The sequence below is a fragment of the Tenebrio molitor genome, chromosome 1, assembly GCF_963966145.1.
Source record: "Tenebrio molitor chromosome 1, icTenMoli1.1, whole genome shotgun sequence".
NCBI classification, from domain to species: Eukaryota; Metazoa; Arthropoda; class Insecta; order Coleoptera; family Tenebrionidae; genus Tenebrio; species Tenebrio molitor.
In genome coordinates this window covers 40,307,453-40,321,710 of record NC_091046.1, presented here as the reverse complement: position 1 = coordinate 40,321,710, position 14,258 = coordinate 40,307,453, and the positions used below count along the sequence as shown (strand labels likewise).

Genomic DNA, 14,258 nt, shown 5'->3' with positions numbered 1-14,258 from the left:
TGTGAAAATCTAGGGTGCTATCTTAAAATTACTAAAAATCACTAAAATAATTAAATGTTTAATTGTTAAACACTGTTTTGTTGATTGATTCATCTTTATGGAGTGACCATATTGTGTGATTATCTTTTGTTAGGCCTACTAGATTTTTGTATTGTTTTTTTAACGGAAAAATTGATTTTAGGATAGCACCCAAAATTTTCAGATTCGACTATACAAACCTTATATTGTTCAAAAGCTTGTAAAAAAAGCTTTCGACCAGTGCAATAATAAATACGGGGTGCCATTTGAAAAAAATGAGTTTTTGACATTTTTAATTCGTTATGTTTAAAAAATCGCAGTAGGCATATGCGACTAAGCAGGTTGTTGAGTAAACACTCAGCAGATGCAGCAAACATTCAGAAATCAAACAGCGTCAATCATTTTAATTTATGTGCAACGATTTGAAAGGTACGAATTTTCGAAGGGACCCCTGCAATTCCAAATTCTGGTAAAAAAAGCGCCACTGATTAAAAACGATGGCAGATAAGTAAAAACGACCTGTATAAATTTGATTCATAATTTAGCATAGAGTTCAAAAATAAAATCAAACTGGGTGGTTTCCATTTAAAAAAACATAACTTTAGTGTTTTTATAAAATTGGGACACTCTGTATATATACCGCAATATTTTCCGAATATGCAGTAGAAGCGTAGCTATCATCTAGAATAAAGAAAAAGTTGATGTCTTTAATAACAAACAAGTTATAGAGCTTTTTCGCAACTTTGGGACATCCTGTACATATTTGGGAGTTTCGACTAAAACACAAAAATGTTTTTTTTCTAATTTTGACATATAAAGTGACACTTTTCAAAATTAATTGACGTTTGGAAACGTCACACTTTTCGTAACTGGTTACGAAAAGTAAAATCTTTCCTAACTGGTTAGGAAAAATTTATTGTATCACCAGTTGACACTGTTATATTTTGTGTTTTTAAGCAAAATAATCGTGCCTACTTACCTACTTGATATTTTAACACAATAATAATTTATTATTAATGAAATTCATTACTTCGTTTAACGTTTGAAGAAACTTTTTTTTTGTCAAAATTAGAAAAAATCTTGTATGTAACACGTTAGGAAATGCAATTTTGTGTAACTCGTGTGATTTTGCGGGATCTCGCTGCGCTCGTCCCGCAAATATTCCACTCGTTACACAAAATAACGCATTTCCTAACTGGTTACATAAATAGCTATTGTTGTTTGTTGCAAAATTGTCCAAATAGTATTTTATTTCTGAAGTAAAGAAAATATTCGAAGCTTTTGAACTAAGGATAAATATCATGTGAAATGTGATAAAAAAAAATGTGTAATCGACTTGGCCTTGGAGAAGAAACCCTATGCCTTCTCCGACTGATATGCTTAATATTGCACTTAATGTTCCGTCATTTGAACACTTAATTTTAGTTGCTAAAAATGTGATGTACATAATGTTTAAAACTAGAAACTATAGCTTTTACAACTTATTTTTTGTTTAACATAAAATTTTCTTCAAATTTTTCGTAGCAAGTTGAACCACGGCTATACACGTCAGTCAAACGTCAACAAAACAACTTCATAACCTTACTTTTTCGAATTTTTGTTTTCTGGCTGTCGCTACAATGTAATAAATGTTCTCGACTTCTCGTAGTAGATTTTTTTTTAAATTCACATTTTTAAAAGTAAAATCATTTCCGCCATTATTATTTGGCAATTATGGGCTAATTTTTCTAATTGCACATGCAAAGCAGGTCCCTTATTAAATCAAATCAAAATCAATGGTCAATTGATAGTGAGGTAGCTCTTGCGGACTCTGTCCTGAATGCTGGAGACAACAACGATAGACACCAGGTAGGTAAATTAGTTTAAAAATTAAAAGTTGCAGAAGAGTCGCATTGGCACCAATACGTTTTGTGACTGGTTTGTTGTACTTACCATTTATTTGACTTTAGAACTGAAAAAGTTCAGAAAGGGCAAGAGAAACAATAAATTATCGTCCAAACAGAGACGTTAACACTATGCCCTGAAATCAATACTAATGATACCGTTCGCTAAAGATCCTTGAGTTCGGTTTGATGTGTACTTGAGACATCCCAATTTTTCACCCCAGTTAAACCAGTCAATTCGATTCAGATCAAAATTGGTGTTAAACTAATCACATTTTGATTCGCTTTTTAATCTGTCCATTTTTAATACGTTTCTATTAAGCATTTTAAATTTCGATTTGGAATATCGTAAGAACCAGGAAATCTCAAGAATCTAAAGTTTGTCCTATATTAAAAACTATCTAAAACATTCTTTATTTTCCAACTTTATTCATTCTTTGATTTACACTCTATAGCTCTGCCAACCTAGATCGCAAAAAACAAAAAAAAAAAATTTCAACGCCAGAAAAAAATGGCTTCATTTCTACAATTTTGCATGAATCAAAAAAGAATCTATTGTAGTAATTTTTTTTACGACTAAATGATTAAATTCATTAGGTCGTGCAAAAAAAACACCACTGGATTAAAGTGTCTCTTCACCCTTCATTAATTATTGTCCTCGCTGCTTACACTTACATTCGGGCACTTTAGTTCTTTCTCATATAATATTTTCGAATCAAATTTCCAAGTTTGTGAAATATATCGGGTGTTCATTTAAATTTATCTTCAAAGGCGTCGAAAAGTCGATTGTGAATGCATCATTCGTTCGTCTGCAGAGTAAAAACATGATCTCTAATCCGTGGTGCGTTCACAATCGACTCTTCAAGACTAACTTTGAGGAGAAATTTAGATGAACACCCGATACAGTCTTTTTCTGGAAAAAAAAATGTTTAAAAGTATGAAACAACACTAATTGCTAGTTGTGTATTTATTATTGTCTTCTTTTTTTTGTAGCCTTTCCCCTTTCGCCACTCCTGGCTTATCAGGTACCTTGTCTTTATTTTCCTTATATTCGAAAAGTATGTTCTTCTAATATTATTTCATAATTATTTTCACCTCATTCTTCTAGAATTAAAAAAAAAATTGTAAAACTAGTAATGAACTTTCACGTTGACTGCATCAAATATGTATATTGGTTCGTATTTTTTGAAAAATTAAAATTGGATAATTAGTATAAAATGTTGTAAATTAAAATAGATATTGTGTAAAAGTATGTTTTTATTTCAGTATATTAATTGGCAAATAGTAATTTAGAACAAATGTACAGTTAATTAAGTCAAAAGTTATTTAATATTATTTTAACCTTCACACGTGTCCATTTCATATTTAATTCAGTTTATATTTATTCATATTTAATGTACACCGTTTGTAATATCAAAGTGAAACTTTGAGTATTCGCCGTTTTGATTTAAAATGAGCATGAAGTAGACACTTAATTATTTTTAGTAAATTATTTGAATTTATATCACAACGCACATACCTGCAATATTTTAACGATTATATCACATTCTCTATGTTTTTTCAATGTTTCTGATTGAAAACACGTTGATTTATGATTAATTCTATTACACCTGGTTTATGATTTTATGAAGCTCACTCTCTACCAAGAACGAGGTCGAATCGAATTCGAAATAAATATGGACTTTCATTTAGCGAATTAATTAATTAAGTTAGATTCAGTGAAGACAACCAACGTTTACACTGGTCCTCCTATCTGAAACATAAATAATGTTTCTTTTATGGCAAAAGTCTGGTGCTCCCCATCACATTCCTATTTCATTTCTCGTTTCGTTGTTCCGTTGACCGACAGAATTTTATCAGGGGTCAATATGCTTTTTATCAAAATACTCGGAAAACGAAACTGGATGGATGGTTGCCGTAAAGCTGCTCAAGCACTTTGATTTTGCTTCCCGCTGATCTTTCATCGGGAGTTATCTCTATTTGCTCGTAAAATTTTGCATTTTACGTCGAGATCAATCGCGCCAGCTTAAAAGGCTTTAATATTATCGCACGAAAATCTGACGGATACCGATTCGCCAGTGCTCTTAGAAAACTCATTTCGGTTGAAAAATATCGACGATTCGCTAAATCATGCTTCGACACTGAATAAGCGCCGCTAAAACACCTGTCCGGAATGCGGGACAAATCAGCCAATAAATTTTCCAGGGGCCAATTATGAGTTTGTAAGTTTTCTAGCTCTATTGACCGTTTGGCAATTTATTGCGAATTGATTAAGTGTCAATTGCCTTTGTGTCGCCCGTAATAGGAACACCCCGAGGTCTGTGTAGTGCGGTTATGGTTAATGTTACACCACCCTCCGCTGCTCTTCATTCGATGAACCAAACGATTGATGTATAATGTGGCGGATAATACACCGGAGACTGGAATACTTCACGTAAATCACGCGAAATTGGAACATTTCGCGGCGCTGTCACTATTATACAACAGAACAAAATTTTAATTTACAATAGTTATCTGTTGCGATCCTCCAATTTGGGGGTAGGTCACCCATTGTTAGAGGTTATTTATGACAGAGCGTAACCGTCCGTGGGAGAGATTTTCTGGTAACCTTAAATTACTCCCAAATCCTCCTTACGCGGCTCGGCCGCAATCTACAACCGAATTTTTCCGGCATAACTCCGCCAAGTTTAATTATCACAACACCTGCCCACCGCACAAAGAAATGCGTACTTATTTATGCCCAACTGCATAAAAATCCAATCAAAGTTTTAATTGTCTGAAATTAATTTCATGGAATAAACGAAGTTGGTGAATTATTGCAATACTTTGCCCGTCCACCATTTCCTGCAGTGTCTGCACCGTGCACAAATTGCAGACGACCCCAACTATCGGTTGCTGATCAATCGACCGCGTAATCCGACTTGTAATTACACGGTTTTTCACTATTCATTAATGGAATGACCTCTTGTTTTTGGGTCCAAACGCGAACGAATTAAAAATCGCTCGTGTAAATTACTCAAGGAAGTTTGCGGGGTTGCGGGCATTGTAGAAGGGTCGGACAACTCCTGCAGTATCTATGTTAATTTGCACATCGGTCTGTAATAATAGCCCGGAGTGTGTACTCTTCAGGAATTAGATAGTTGAGCTATTGTTGTTGAAGGGAGAGATACTACATAAATATTGTAAAAGGAAGCTGAGCCGTGTTAAAGTGAGTTATCCCCTAAACACGTTCGTTAGCATTAAATAACAGAGATTTAAGTATTTAACTGGATATTCTCGGGTTGCGCGATTTGATACGGTCAGTTGATTCAAATAACAGGGTAATAACTCGCAAGGGTGGAATATCGTCAATTCAAAACAAATAGCACTTGCCCCAAGGTGGCGCATCGCAACGTGGATGTTTAGATGGAAAAATGAAGTCAGTTGGAAATTCAGAGCAGGTTGATTCATAAAATTACAAAAAAATATTTCAATTATATGTTTTAATTAAGAGAAACCTTATGAAACCTATAGGTATATCACCATAAATGAAGAAAGTATCTTTTCTTATATTCTGGTGTCATCACATTTATAAATATTTTTAATTAAACTTGTGAACTTTTTGACAAGTGGGAAGTGTACACCCGCGAGCGCAGCGAGCTGTGACATCATTATCCCTATAAAATAAAATTATTACTCAACAAGAATCTAAGATTCAAGGCTGTTACGTTATGTTCGAGGAGCTAGTCCTGATTAGGTCCAATATTAATTTTTCCTTTTCGTTGTGAATTTGTTGGCAAGCAAAGTTTTCCGTGTTGAGGTAAATAATAATAAATTGTGTTGACAGAGGAGCGATTGGGTCCGTTGAAAGGGCAAGAAATAAATTTGGTGGCTATGCGAACACATAAATGTGTATGTGAGAATATAGAACGTTGAGGTGAATTACTACAGTCGGTGGCGGCGACCTCCTATTTGTCACTTCACCGGTGGTGGCATTGCAAGGGTTGCCCTTTCAGAAAATTTTTAAACGACGCCTCTTCACATTCACTTCGAGTTTACAACCGTCACGACGACAAACGCACTGGTATGAGATTTTTAATTAAAATCGGTTTGTTACAATTCTTTATGGAAGGAGAGGCTGTATGATTTTAGCATTTTTACTGGGGAGTAAATTGACTTTCCTAATTGAATTTGTGAAAAATGGTTTAATATCTCTTTTATGTACGATAAAGCGTGATCCCCCCCAAATAATGACAGTCGTTGTAAGTCGTCAAATAGCACATATTCCGTATAAGAATTGCGTAGGAAACCTATAAAGACACACTGGATGGGGGATATTAAAAGAAGTTATCGGGAAAGTGCATTTTCTGACAAAGCAGCGTGATATTGGCGTCGTCGGTTGAAGGACGACATGTGGGGTGCTCAAAGCTGCGGCCGGGAGGGTGTGTCGAGACGTGACAACATTTGCAACATGTGCTCCCCTAACATTACCTAATATCCCGGCAATATTAAGACTTCGGCTCGTTTCGCCCTTTCTTGTCAAATTATTTATATATTTGATATTAACTCCACTTCAAAAAATTGTGGCACAAAATATACCGATCAAATTAAGAAAAATACATCTTAAAACGTAACAAAATACATGAGACAAATTTCCGCTGCAAGTTTTAATTTCAAGCGTTTTATGAATGTAAAATGTTATCTGATTATAATAATAAAATGCATAATTATAATTCCAACGTTTAAAATTTATGAGGTAAGATTTGTTATAAAGTGGCGCTTGAGGCCACAAATTGTCTAGGCCCATGCGCTGAACGGTTATTTGCGTAGAATTCCGCTACGACATGACCAATACTTTGCAACGCCTGCTCTGATTTCTTTTTGATCAGCTTGTATAACAGCTATAATATGGCAAGCGTTATATTTTTGTAGCAAATTTTTCTCTAAAACATGCACATATGGTCTAGGTAATTTCTGCCATTCAAGTAAAAATATTGTTTCAAAATGTCACTCATTTTTACATCAAATCTGAGGCAACATTTGTTTGACAATTTTTCTCTGCATCCAATTTTGGTGCGTGCTAAACAATACATTTTTTTGTTCTGAAATTTCCACCAAGACAGTTCTTTATAAAATGCAGATGTGATCATGTTCTTGTGAGGTTTATACGTCGATCTAATTTTTCGTGGATGATGTATCTACCCAAAAGCGCTTTTATCCTAAAAGATGTAGGCATCGAATAAGATTTCAGGTCACGATAATCTAGTGTCAGGTGGAATTTTTCATAAAAGTGTATTTTTTCTCTTCAGTGCAGTAGAAAATAGCTGATGATTTGAACAAAGAAAAATATCGCAATAGTTTAACATGAATTGTAAAGTTTATCTTGTCATCGTCGATACATAAGCAGTAAAGTTTTAGTAGAAGTTGTTGTGATGGCTCTGTTATTACCGCGAGAAAGAAATCCATTCGACAAACTCGCAAATCAAATTTCCCATCCTTCACCCTGTTGACTTTGCGTCAAAACAAATTATGTATTCAGACAAATTTAATAAACAAAAGTTAGAAATAGATATGCGAATGGCAAATTCCACTGAATGTAGAAATACAATGGGGCTTTGCAACTTTGTCAATTTGAATTGCAAATGTTGCGGTTGTTCGGTGAAGATGAGTGGCGTTTCCTAGATTTCGCAGAATGCAACCTTGCCGATTATTTTTCAGGTTCGTTCATTCTGACCTGTTTGCGCAAAGAAAGTACCAGCCAAGATGGTTATTGTTGTGTGAACATCCAATTTTTCAGCGCGCACCTGACGCGAATGCAGTGCAATAAATGTTTGCACACGTAGCTCAACAGCTTATTTTCATGGAAAATGGAAATGGAATCGGCATGTCTGCGGAAAGCCTGCACAGAAACCCTGCAGAATTAAAATTGTCCTCGATTAAAATACAGCAGTTCAGTCAATAGAGAATAATATGTAATTCTTAAATTCTGAAAATTCTCTCTGATGTTCTTGTTTGTTATTGTAAATAATTATGATAACTCTTAACTCTTTAACTGTTTTAGCCTACATATTTAAGCACATTGTAAAAAATCGTCACGTCTGCAGTAAAAGTTCAATAAAAACTTGCATCTGCTACGGCTGTCACAGCAACAACAAAAATTTCCAGGAATTTTGATCATGAACATATTTAAGATAAATAAATTTCATCAAGTATTTATTTGGTCTTGGTCTGTTAGTAACTATATTATAAAGCCTATTCTGTCCCAAAATCCCATGCTTTTCTTTATGGAGATCGATTTAGCATTTCAAGGTCATGTGTATGTTTGATTTCAAATTATTTGAAATTGATTTTTAAGCGCTTAATATCACTTGACAAACGGATTGAAACGCTTAATTTCCATTTATAAGTAGTTTTTTTTCTCTCAATATCACATTACAAAAAACTTGAAATCAGTTTTAAACGCGATAGGTAGACAACCAAATATACAAAATGAACATTAATCTCTTAATTAAAGTTTGGGATTTGGCGGTAGAACCCTCGTGCACATGAATTAGTTGCCATTAATTTTACCTCGCTTTTCACTCATGTTTTTATTGTTGTTCTCAAATAAGGTGCTCGTTTGCGACTCGTGCTTATTTCCACAACAACAAAATCATCCGTGAGCTGGGAAAAAAAATTGAAAATAATTCAGGCACTAAAACTGTGTTATTTGAATCAGCCTATATTGAGATTTTAATTCTCGTCTTTATTAGAAGAACTGTAAAATAATGTCAAAGATACAAAACTAAGAGGTAAGAGCCGTCGTGGATTCAGTTATAATTATTTTCAAAATTTGAAATGAAGAAGTTGTTGCAATATGTATAATGGGTTGCGGCAAAAAGAGATTCAGAGATTCGTGAATAACCCTGTATTCACATTTTTGTGTACAGATCCTTTTAAATTCGTTAATTCGTCCCTGTTGCTCCAGGAATAACTCCATTTATTTGTATCTGTTGTTATGTAGTTATTTGCTTTAAGAGGGTAAATTACTTCAGCGTTGCTGAATTTTCTGGTGAAGGGTTGTGTAACAGCAGCAGCAAATAGTACAAGCTCAGAGGGAACGAAACAAGAAGTGCGACAGTCACAATATCTTAATCAACAAACCACCAGATGAAGCCTAAAATTACGGAAGTAAGGAATTCTGAAACTGCTCCGGCATTAAGACAGCTGTATCTCTCTTAATTTTCCAGATATTCAAACCGGGACGATTCTAATATTTCCGCGTTTCCCGCTATAAATCCCCAAAAAAATACAACTTTACGACATCGGGGTTTATAGAGGAACTAAATCAAGTTTCTGCGGCAAATTATAATAAATCACGCATTTTCCGACTATATTTCCGTGTTTCGGAAGAGACAGCAAACGCTTGAATGTTTTCGAAGTAGTTTTATTGGTTGTGAGTGTGAATTTTAATAAAATAATGTTTTTGGGACACTTTTGCAAGTATTTTTCTGATTCAGCCACGATGTGGAAAAACAGATATTGAAATGTATCTACTTTACATAAATCTTTCGACCAATAATAATAAAAAGGACATTCCGGGGAAACGATAGCTTTCTAGGTATGGCAGTTCCGGAGATGTATGAAGGTCAAAAATTACAATATTCTGTATGCAAAAGATATGGTGGTTCTGCCCGGGATCGAACCGGGGACCTTCTGCGTGTAAAGCAGACGTGATAACCGCTACACTACAGAACCAGTTGTTAACAACAATCCAGTTGAAAAAGCAGCATGTTTAAATAATTTAGAAACCGGAACGGTGAAAGTTAGTTTCGTTTGATACATGGGGAAAGGTGCAGAAGAAAATAATTGCTCTATTGGTGGTCTGGAACTTCTCGTTGTAAAGATAATAACATTTTGTCAAGGAAATTATTGGTTTCCTGTAAGGAATTCGGCAAAAGGAGGTAGATAAATATGTTCCTTAGGGTTATTCCTATATCGCCATTTTATTTTTATTTCAGACTTGGTAATAGGATTCCTTTCCTTTTTCAGCTGGTTTTTTATGTTTATTGCAGTAATAGTATTGCGCTGTCGGGTCGAATAACAAGGAAAGGCATGAAAGTTGAATGTCATTAGCTGTACAGAGTGGCTTATTTTGAATGGAATTCGGAGCACTAACGAAATTTGAATAGCAAAAGAAATAGTATTGGTCTGTTCTAAAGAGCATTAAAGACAGTTTTGGTGTTGAGCAGTGGTTTAATAAAGGTTTATTGAACCACACTTTTTGAGATATAGCAAATGTTCTTTAACTTAGGTAAAGGACAAGAACTGCTAATTTGAAGCAAACTGCCTCATTGGAAAAATCAAAAAGACCGCATGCACGCGTAATTAACCAAATTATGGGAAAAGGAAGAAAAGGGAAGAGGAGAAAATTTGATAGAACAGCTTGTCAGAGACGACGAAGGAAAATACAATTTAGCTTTGTAGGAACAAAATGTGTGAATGAGAAAATGAAGAAAAATTGCGCATTCGCTAGCAAGGTTTGGGAAAAACAAAATCAGAAGAAGAAGCAAAACAAAGAATTCTTTAGCATTTTTTTTTATAGAATTTTTTTATAGTACTTTAATTAAATCTGAGTAGATGTGTTAGTACAACTTTGGTTGAAAAGTAAATCCTACAGGTTTTTAAAAATCTCAATCTTTTTTCATTATCTTAACAAATTTTATTTGATTTTCGACCCCTTTTAAAAGTACTAAAATTTAGGTATTTTACTCGATATTCTTGAATTTGTTGATTTTACGTTGCCATCAACGGTACTAGTATGGAAAAATGGTACTAAATAATAAAAAAAAATTGGCATGGTTCCGCCCGGGATCGAACCGGGGACCTTCTGCGTGTGAAGCAGACGTGATAACCGCTACACTACGGAACCTTATGTAAAACGTTTTGCCGTAATAAAAATCTCCGGTTTTCACAAAAAATAATTGACAACTAACTGACAACTAACTATTGGATGATTCAAAATAGTTGTAGATAAATATGTCAACTATGTATCAAAATTTATGTGGCAACTCTGTGGGTAGGATAGATTTGACATTTCTTTGACAATTCATATTCGCACAATTTTGAAAATTGTCAAGTCAATGTGCAATGGTATAAATAGTTATTTTTATATTAAGTGCGCAAAGCAAAGGTTTTTTGAGCTTGAGAATGTTAGGTTTTTTTTCAAAAAATACATTCGAAAGCTCAAAAAACTGACTTTGCGTACGTAATATAAACAACTTTTTTTCTACAATTGCACAGCTTTAAACAGCAAGTTTATTATTAAAAAATATTGAATTCATAAAAAAGGCAGCATTATTTTTTTAAGTTATCGTTGCACGGGTTTTCGTTCTCGTAGTTACTAATGTAAATAAAAATTGAAAATAAATCTGTCATCTGAATAAGTGTCGCTTTCCAAGTGTTTTCTATAAATTCTGTGAAAATGAACGTTAGCAGACTCATGGAAGACTCCAGTGATTCTGAATATGATGTAGAAGCAGTAGTTAATGAAGCGATTGCGAAAAAATTAGTAACACAACAGAAAACGTTCTGTTAGCATATTTAGAGGAAAAGTCGAAGATTGTGGTCCCTTTTTTTGATGTTAAAGGCAACTCTAAATATAAAAGAAAATATTGATGTTCACTCGAATCGGAAATTATAGCGGGAAGTAATTTTTCTGCTTGTAACTTTAATTTTCATATATCAAAATAAAGTAGGTATGTTGACTTGTTTGCCTGTTATAATTGTTTCAATAAAATTTTCTTCTTAGTTTATTCTGAATTTTAGAAATCTCAGAAATTTTTCGCAGTGCGCAAAAAAATTTTTTTAACGGTGAAAAAAAAATTTTTTTTAACGGTGAAAAAAACGCGTGTTTTGCGCACTGAAATTAATGCGTAAACACCCGTTTTTTGATCAATTGTAGAAAAAAAATCAAATGCACGCATATAAAATGTCAACTCTACCTCACCCACACAGTTGTCACATAAATTTTTGTATGTAGTTGCCAGATTTATCCATAATCATTCTGAATCATCCAATATTATTATTAATTTAAAACAAGTAAAACAACGTTCTACTAAATATTGTTATTGTGAACATTTTAATTCTAACCATTCTCCCTAAAAAACCACAAAGCAAATTTCAAATATCTAATATGCAACTTTCAAATTATTTTATACGAAAGTATTTTTTTTATAGATTAATTAAAACAAAAATTAAAAAAAGGAAAAATGAATGTATTGAAATTAGATATCAAAGCAAGTCATGGATTTTGTTGCAAATATACTTTACTGATCAGTCAGTTTTCGTTAAAGTAAAAATCCTTGTTTCTTAGCACTCAAGCCAGCTATGTACATATTTTCGAAAAAAGTTCTTCATATGTCAGAACAATCAGAAGTTCTGGTAATCCAAAACTGGACCAGAAAAATGTTCTTAGGTCAAATAAATAAATTATTGTAATTTTATTTTAGTAGTAATTGTCATACACACAATTTAGCAAACTTATATTTCATTTTTCTATGGTAATCGTATGATCGTATGATCTTAAAATCATCTGACTAACTAAATTCAAGTTTTTAAATGCAATTTGTAAAGTAGACGCCTGAAGATATTCAAATACAAGTTTAGAATGTTTAGAAAAGCTTGAAACTGAAATATCAGCATTGCTGACTCCAACTTGTTAAAACAGTTACTAACAGCGTAAACTTCGTTTTTTTATGATCTATTGTCTGTGTCAAATTAAAGAAAAAGACCAAACGTATATTAAAAATCATTGACATTTGGTTTAGTTCTATATCAGTTTCACTCTAGATTTCCCCTAGATCATTATTGAGGTTATGTTGCATATGTTTGAGACACGTGTTTAATTTAAATTGTCAAATGTGACAATCGGTGACAATTTCAAAAGTCAATGTTCCAAACGTGATTTATAAAATTCACTAAAGTCTATTTTTTCCTGGTAGGCGCGGGCGTGCGCATTTACAAAATCCTGCAACGAAATGCGACTTTCCTATTGGTTACTTTATTTTTCTACTTACACTAGAGAAATGTGCAATATTGCAGTGTTCTGTGCTGTCAATCGGGTCCATAGATAACTCTTCGGGTCCAAGTTGCCATTTTTGTTTCATCGTGTCTAAGTTTTTCTTTCGTGTTTTGTTTCTGTTTCGTGTCTGTTTTGTGTTGTGTCCGTTTATTTATTAAAAAAACAGTTCTTAGAGGTTAAGAAGTTTTTATATGTCAACAAGATGTCTCAATTTCGATCACCAAATAAACGGCGTAAGTTGGATTTATGCTAACAGCAAGTAACAGTTTTTTATTAATGCATAAATTCATATTTACAGCAAATTTCTCACAAGCCGAGAAGATCGAGAAGAGAAGAGAAGAAAGACCGTTAAAGTATTTCGTGGGATCTCCAAGGATTTTGCTGAGTTAACCAAGACGGCTCAAATGAAAAAAACTGCAGATTATACTGGTACTCAAAAAACTGCCAGAAAAAATTACTCGTCCTACGGACTCGTAATTTTTTCAGAGGCAGTTTTTTTCGTTAAATTGCCAGGCAACAAAATTCTCATTGAAATGTCAAGTTTACTTCGACAAAAAAAAGCTCTCGTGTAATTATAAGTGAAAAGTGGGCTGATGATTATTTTATTTTATTTTTTTTTTTAAATTAACGATTGAATCCAAAAGTATCGAGTTGTTTTGTACCCAATTTAACTCCTGTATGTATAAAATAAAAATAAAAAATGTTGTACATATGTATAATATTTGTTATCAATTTTTCCACGAGTTTATTCATAAACTTTTTTGTTTACATTTTGCAAATTATACAAAAATTAAATCATAAACATGAGTTTTAATGTGCAACCACAAATACTGATCCCCCTAGATAATATGCAACCAAAAATACTAATAATTCCTGCATCCTGCTAAAAATTTTAGCTATGTGATTCTACCTTTCGGAGATGCGCACGCACGCGCCTACCAGGAAAAAATAGACTATAAGTATTTCGATTTTTTTGCCAACCTGACAACACTTTGACAATTGATTATAAAAAAAAAACGGACTTTACATGTCGCATCAGCGAGCACAGATGGTAGTTAAAATACAGGTTAAAATCAGTTAGAACAGTTAAAATCAGGAAATCTACAGTCCAGTGGGAAACGCGGCCATTTTCTCATGGGGAAGTTGTTCGAACAAACTTGAAAATTGCGTCTTCGGTCCCGCTTCGTTAACTAAAGCCAAAGCAAAGATACAATTTTTTTTTTAAATACAATACAATTCTGTGAATAATAAAATAATACAGTTTTATGATGTTATAAATATTTGACATTTATTTATTTATAAAAATTAATAAATTT

At 33.4% G+C, this 14,258-nt stretch overlaps 2 non-coding genes across 2 annotated transcripts; both read right to left on the bottom strand.

Annotated features, from left to right (window-relative positions):
• Positions 1-9,544: 9,544 nt before the first annotated feature.
• TRNAV-UAC (transfer RNA valine (anticodon UAC)) lies at positions 9,545-9,617 on the bottom strand. The gene has a single exon. It is a non-coding gene; the product is annotated as a tRNA-Val (tRNA).
• A 1,101-nt stretch (positions 9,618-10,718) lies between these two features.
• Positions 10,719-10,791, bottom strand: TRNAV-CAC (transfer RNA valine (anticodon CAC)). Its single transcript has one exon. It is a non-coding gene; the product is annotated as a tRNA-Val (tRNA).
• Between the last annotated feature and the right edge of the window lie 3,467 nt (positions 10,792-14,258).